Genomic DNA, 7683 nt, shown 5'->3' on the forward strand with positions numbered 1-7683 from the left:
TTATAAGGGCTAAGTTAATTGTTGAAGGGTTGGGTTTTCTAGGTTGCTTTTAATTGTCCTGGTCATGAAGAGACATCTATGGGGCAGCCCTGTATCAAACTGCTGCCATTTGGTAAAACTCCATAAAGTTCATCTTCTAGTCTCAACAAGTCTGCACGCTTGTTCAAAGTACAAACACTGTGCAACTTCGCAGTGGCTTTTTCATTTCCTGTTCATCCAGTGGTTCTTCTAAGAACCATCTCTTACTAGGTGTACCAGTTAATAATGCAGACTTTTTTTCAGGAGATGGAGTTACACATATGTTGATATATATGCAATGTGATATGTGTGCTACTTTGTTGTACTGACAGCAAGCTTCAAAGCTTCATATGCCAAATTTGCTGAAGGTGTTAACATCATAGATATTTTTACACTTAAAAATGTCGAAATTTGTGCCCCCCCCCCGCCCCCCCAAAGAAAGCATTTGCTTTAAGTTTTAATTCATTATTTTGGAGAAAAATGCTGCTGAAAGTTATCGTATACTCTGGGAAGCTTATGGTGAACATACTCCATCTCAAGATACTTGTGAACACTGGTTTAAATGCTTTAAAAGTAATGATTTTGATGTGAAAGATAAAGAACAACCAGGTCAACCGAAAAAGTTTGGAGACAACAATTACAAGTATTATTGGATGAAAATGCATGTCAAACTCAAAAACAACTTGCAGAAAGATTAAACGTTGCTCAGCAAACAATTTCTGATAGTTTACAACAATGGGAAAGATTTTAAAGGAAGAAAAATGGGTGCCACATCAACTGAATGAAAGACAAATAGAAAACCGAAAAGTCATCAATAAAATGTTGCTTCAATAGCACGAAAGAAAGTCTTTTTTGCATTGAACTGTGGCGATGAAAAGTGGGTTTATTTTGACAATCACTAATTCACAGAATCATGGGTTGATCCAGGTCAACCATCAACATCAACTTCAGAAAGACAATGATCTGCGTTTGGTGGGATCAGGAAATTGTGGTGTATTATGAGCTTCTAAAACCAGGTGAAACCGTTAATACTGATCGGTACTGACAACAAATAATCACGCTTTGATCGTGAAATGACCAGAATGTGCCAGAAGACACAGCAAAGTAATTTTGCTTCATGATAACGCACCATCACACACTTCAAAACCAGTTCAAGACACGTTAAAAGATCTTGCCTGGGAAGTAGCCATGTTTCCCCAAAAATAAGACGTCCTCTGAAAATAAGACCTAGTGCATGGAAAGATAAGACATCCCCTGAAAATAAGACCTAGTGCAACTTTGGGAGAAAAAAACTAATATAAGACACTGTCTTATTTTCAGGGAAACAGGTTATTAACCCACCTGCTGTATTCACCAGACCTTGCTCCTTCAGGTTACCACTTGTTCTGATCGATGGCACATGCACTTTCTGAGCAGCACTTCAAAACGTACGAAGAAGTGGAAAATTGGGTCTCTGAATGGCTTGCCTCAAAACAAGAAAAGTTCTATTGGGACAGTATCCACAAGTTACCTGAAAGATGGGAGAAGTGTGTAGCTAGCGATGGACATTACTTTGAAAAAAGCACTTTTGATGTTTCTCTTGAAATTATCATGTTTTCTTTGATCACAAAATCTGAATTATTAACCAGTACACCTAGTAATCTCTCCTTTTCTCCCCCCTCTCTTCCTATACAAGGTTCTCCTGATTAGTGCTGAAGGAGGCACACAAACCAAAATTTAGGGCCTAAATGATAGGATGGAAGAAGGCACAGCAAACATGTGGGACAACTGGGGGTGGGAGATGGCCAAAAAGAACTTCTCAAAGAAGGCACACATCTCTCATCAGACCCCAGATGAATAAATATTAGCCAAGTTGTGGGGAGGAGGATAAAGGAACTTGGGGTTTTCTAGCACAGGAAATAATAAGTCCAAAGGCAAAAAGGCAAAAAAATAAAAAGAAAAAGAAATTGATGAGTCAATAAATAAATATAAATTCAGTTATTTGCAAGTTGTTGGGTCTGACTTTTAACTTTTCTAGTCTTACTTTCATTTACCAGCTTTAGTATTAGCCTCTAGAAAACGTAATTATTCTCCCAATAGCTAGACACTTTTCTTATTTTCTTCTGCACCTGCAATCCTACATTTCCTCTGACCTAGTCTTCGTAGTGTACAGTGAGATTGAATGTTTCTCCCACATTAACTAGCTGTTAAAAATGCAGATTATGAGTTCTGCCTCTAAAAAAATTGTTTCAGTATTTCTGGATAGCTGCTATCCCCCCTTACCCAATTGCAGATTGATTAGATAAAAAGTGATTTAAAAAAACTCTGGGTATAGTAGTTAAGACTTTGGAACCAAACAAAATTGGGTTCCAGTTCTGGCTCTGCCACACACTTGGAATTTCTTTCCTGTAAAATAAAATGAAATACCCATCTTTTAAGGTTTGCTGTGGTGATTTAAAGAAAATACTTGTAAGACACTTAGTACAATGCCTGGCATATAGTATATGCTCAATAAATTTTATTACAATCTATCTCCTTTTATAATCTCTTGTTCTTCCAATCTACCTTTATCACCCACCACTATAATATACTAGGGGCCCGGTGCACAAAATTCGTGCACTGGAGAGGGGTCCCTCAGTTCCCCTCTCACATACTGGGAGCCCTCAGGGGATGTCCTACTGATAGATTAAGTCCGCTCCCCATTGGCAGCGAACCTAAGCCGCAGTCTGGTCTCCCTTTGCGGGAGTCAACCAGGCTGATTAGGGGAAGGTGCCAGCCCCATCACCTGCTACTGCAGCCACTGCCAGTCAGCACAGCCACCAAGGTGTTTTCATCAACACGGACTCCAGTCCCTTCACCATGGAAAAATGACAACTTTCTTTAAGCATTTTCAAGATATATCTTTCATAGGATATAACATTTCTTTCTTTATTTTTCTTTTTATCCTCACCTGAGGATATGTTTCCATTGATATTTTCCCCTTCCCTCCAATCCCAAGCTCAGCCCCTTCCCAAGCCAAAGCCTCTGCCCCAGGCTTTAGGCTTGGCAAGGGGTTCCCCTCAGCACCTCCCCAAGCTTAAAGCCTCCACCTCAGGCTTTAGGCTTGGGGAAGGGGTCCCCCCCCCCCCCCCCCCCGCCCACCAGAACCTCCAAATCACAGGCTCAGCCCTTCCCAAGCCTAAAGCCTCCACCCCAGGTTTACGCTTGGGTAGGGGTTGTCACTTCGCCGCCCTGAACCTGCCATCCCAGGCTTGGCCCCTTCCCAAGCATAAAGCCTAGGCCTGATGAGTCCCCTCCACTCTCACCTCTCCCACTGTGGCAGCAACCACCTCTGCCACCAACTCTGCGGCCCTGTGCACCTCGCCCTGCCCCACCCGGCACACACTTGCCAGTGCTTTCCCTCCAGCAGTCTCAGCCACCTTGTTTTCCACTTTCCCTTCCTCTTCCTTCTATGCTGTCTTCAGTCTTCACTCCTCCCTCCTTCTGCATATGCAATTAACCATCATCTCTGGGTTAATGTGCATACTCACTGATTGGCTGGTGGGCATGGCTTGTGTAGCGGAGTGATGGTTAATTTGCATAATGCTCCATTAATAGGTTACATTAGGTTAGATTGTACTTGTTTAGCACTTTACAATTTATAAAATGCTGTCAATTATACATCATGTGTCTTAATCTCATTCATCTAGTTGAAGTAGATAATAGACATTTTCATATGAGTAAGCTGGGAATCAGAGAATATGGCAAAGTCTCTGAAGACAGCTGTGATGATTCCTTCCCTCACTGTATACACATGCAACATGCTGCTCCTCCCATCAGAATATGGAATTTGTTCCCCTTCCCCTTGAATTCGGACTGGCCTTGTGACTTGCTATGACCAAAAGAACATGACAACCAATGTACATGCCCTTGACCGGAATTGAACCTGGGACCTTTCAGTCCACAGACCAATGCTCTATCCACTGAGCCAAACCAGTTTCAGCTATTTTTGTTGTTTTAATCTACTAAGTTGTGTGTGTACCTATTTAAATTATGTCCCCCTCTCAGAGAAAGGATTCAAGCTGGCTTACAAGGATCCCTATATTCCCACAAGATGGCACCATAGTTATCTAATAGCAGACCCCTGGACAAAGCCCTGGTCCTTCAACTTCAAGGCTGGTACATTCTAATATAGCAAAGCTGATCAGCTAAGAGGTCTTTCTACTGTACCATGACTATACCACACTTATTTCTGCCTCTTTATTTTTAGACACCACCCCCCACTTCCTGAAATGCTTTTTTTTGTCCCCCTCCCCCTTCTGCCTATTCAATTTCCTGAAATTTCCATAGGTTGTATAATAAAGAATTTGGCTGATATTTGTCCCTGGCTTCTGGGAGATAACCTCTAAAGCCTTGAAATGTCCCAAGTAGGAAAAAAAGGGAGGCTGGAGCCAATGATTCAATCATCCATGTCTGTGTACTGAAACCAGATAAAAACCTCCCGGACACTGAAGCTGCAGTAAGCTTCCTGGTTGGTCCTTATATATTGATATGCTGCCAGGTAAGGAGTGAGGACAAAGAAGCTTCCTGTTCGGGGCCCTCCCAGGCCTTGCCCTATGCATCTAGTCATTTATCTGGCTCTGATTTGTATTCCTTTACAATAAATCTGTAATCCTAAGCACATCATTTTCCCAAGTTCAATGAGTCAACCCATTGACTAATGGAATCCAAGGGGGAGTGGGAACCCCCCAAATTTATAGACAGTATGTGGTAGCCTGGTAGCCTGGAACCCCAGAGCTTGTGGAGGAAGATGGTGCCCTGCACCAGCCAGGTCTGAGCTAACTCCTAATCTGTGTCAGAATTAGGTGGCAGTTGAACAGCCGAAACCGGTTTGGCTCAATGGATAGAGCGTCGGCTTGGGGACTGAAAGGTCCTGGGTTTGATTCCGGTCAAGGGCATGTACCTTGGTTGCGGGCATATCCCCAATAGGGGGTTTGCAAGAGGCAGCTGATCGATGACTCTCTTTCATTGATGTTTCTAACTCTCTATCTCTCTCCCTTCTTCTCTGTACAAAATCAATAAAATATATTTAAAAAAAAAAAAAAAAAAAAGAATTAGGTGGCAGTTGAACAAACACCAACATGGCACTTAACAATCTGCCAAATACTGTTGTAAGTGCTGGAACACATTAATTTTTAAAATTCTTATGGCAGTCCTCCGAAGCAGGTACTATTGTTACCCTTGTCTCACAGGTGAGCAGGACGGAAGCACAGACAGGTTAAAGGACTGCCCAGTCTCGATCCCTGTGTATGTGTGTAAGTGTAGGTGGTGGGTGAGGAGAAAATGAAGGATATATGTAGGGAAGGAAAAGCCATCTATAATAAAAAAAAAAAAAAGCAAAATATGCTAATTAGACCAGATGACCTTCCAGACGAAGCTGGAGCTGCGAGGGAAGCCCGAGTCCTGGGTGCCAGAGGAAAGCCAGTGCTGGCAGCCAGGGGGAAGAAGTCTTAACTCTTGCATGAATTTATTACATTGGGCCTCTAGTCTATACTAATAAAAGGGTAATGTGCTAAATTAGACTGGAGTGTCCAGACATCTTCCAGATGTCCAAATTCCTTCCAGACAGAGCCACGGTGGCAGAGGCAGAGGCAGCAGTTAAGGGTGATCAGGCCACTGTGGGGGAGCAAGCAGTTAGGGGCAAGATCAGGCTAGCATGGGGGAGCAAAAAAATTAGGGGGCTATCAGGCCAGCAGGGGAGGGAAGTTGGGGTCGATTAGGTTGGCAGGGGAGGGCAGTTAGACGGCGATCAGGCAAGCTGGCAGGCAAGTGGTTAGGAGCCAGCAATCCCAGATTGAGAGAGGGATGTCTAACTGCCAATTTTGAACATTGAACACCCCCTGAAGAGTCCCAGATTGGAGAGGGTGCAGATTAGGCTGAGGGACATCCTCACTCCTGTGCACAAATTTCATGCACTGGACCTCTAGCCTATCTAATAAAAGAGTAATGTGCAGATTGACCATCACTCCAACACACAAGATAGCTGCCCCCATGTGGTCAAAGATGACTGACCCCATGTGGACACAAGATGGCCATCACAAGATGGCCAGCAGGGTGGGAAGTTTGGTGGGACCAGGTCTGCAGTGGAGGGCAGTTGTGGGCCATTGGGCCAGCAGGGGAGGGCATTTGGGAGGGACCAGGCCTGTAGGGGAGGGATTTGGTGACAACAGGACCTGCAGGAAGGGCAATTGGGAGAGGGGGGCCAGGCCTGCAGGGGAGAGCAGTTGGGGGGACCAGGCCTGCAAGGGAGGGTATTTAGGGGTGACCAAGCCTGCAGGGGAGGGTAGTAAGGGGTGACCAGGCCTGCAGGGGAGGGCAGTTAGGGGCAAATAGGTTGGAAAGGGAGCAGCTAGGCATCAGTCAGGCTGTTAGGGGGTGATCAGGCTGGCAGGCAAAGTGGTTAGGGGCATTCAGGATGGCAGGCAGGTGAGCAGTTGGGAGCCAGCAGTATTGGATTGTGATAGGGATGTCCGACTGCCCACTTAGGCCCGATCCAGGTAGGATTGGGCCTAAATGGGCAGTCGGACATCCCTCGAGGGGTCTCAGATTGAAGAGGGTGCAGGCTGGGCTGGGTGACACACACCCCCATGCACGAATTTCATGCACTGGGCCTCTAGTTACTATATAACAGGCCATATGGGCTTTTCAATTTTTTCATCCAAACACAGTGAACATGTATTGAGCATTTTCTAAGTGTCAAATGCAGTGCTAGGGGCTGAAATATAAGTGAGCATGACTGCTCATGCCTCTACTTCCTGGTGGAGTGTACAGTCCACCTAGGGGATAACATGAAATTACTTACTACACAATTACTTTTCTGCAATTCTGTTGCTGATAGCCTGTAGAGACATGTTTTAGCCGTTTGCATTGCTCTGTACACTGTTGAGTAGTTGTTTTCTGGGGTGATCTGGTCCAGTGTATGCCTCTATTTCATTCCCTCCCTTCCCAGAAATCTTTCAACTGGAGCTCAGATAGCAAGGAGTTAGAGAAGGGCCCCTTTGGCAGCACTGTTCTGCTTGGGGCAGCTCTGAGTGTCCTTGGCTTCCAGGGCTAAAAAGGTCTTGTATGTTACCTCTTATTGTTTCTGGATTGATGAGACTATTTTGCAGTTTTTAAATAAAACTTGAGATCACACAATTGTATAGAGATTTCTCATACATTTTGCCTCTAATTGTAACATTTTGCAAATGTCAATATGACAACCAGGATATTGATATTGATACAATCTACCAATCTTATGCAGATTTTCAGTTTTACTTGTGTTCATTGTGTGTGTGTATTTAGTGCCGAACAATGTAATCACACACATGTAGGTTTATGTGTTCATCATCACAGTCAAGATATTGAGCAGTTTCAAGGATCCCCCATAGGGCCTTCTCATAACCATACCTACCTTCCTCTCTGCCCTCTCCCAACCCCTGGCAACCTATATTGTATTCTCCATTTCCAAAATTTTGTCATTTCAAAGATATTACATAAATGTAATCACACACTAAATACTTCTATGGTTTTAAGATTCGCTGTTCTCATCTTCATAGCACTTTATACAACATAATTTTACAGAGATTCTCAATACCAGATCCTTTAAACCAGGGGTCTTCAAACTACGGCCCGCGGGCCACATGTGGCCCACAGAGGAGTCTGATC

Source organism: Pipistrellus hanaki (genome assembly GCF_964339955.1).
Source record: "Pipistrellus hanaki genome assembly, chromosome: 2".
Classification (NCBI taxonomy): domain Eukaryota; kingdom Metazoa; phylum Chordata; class Mammalia; order Chiroptera; family Vespertilionidae; genus Pipistrellus; species Pipistrellus hanaki.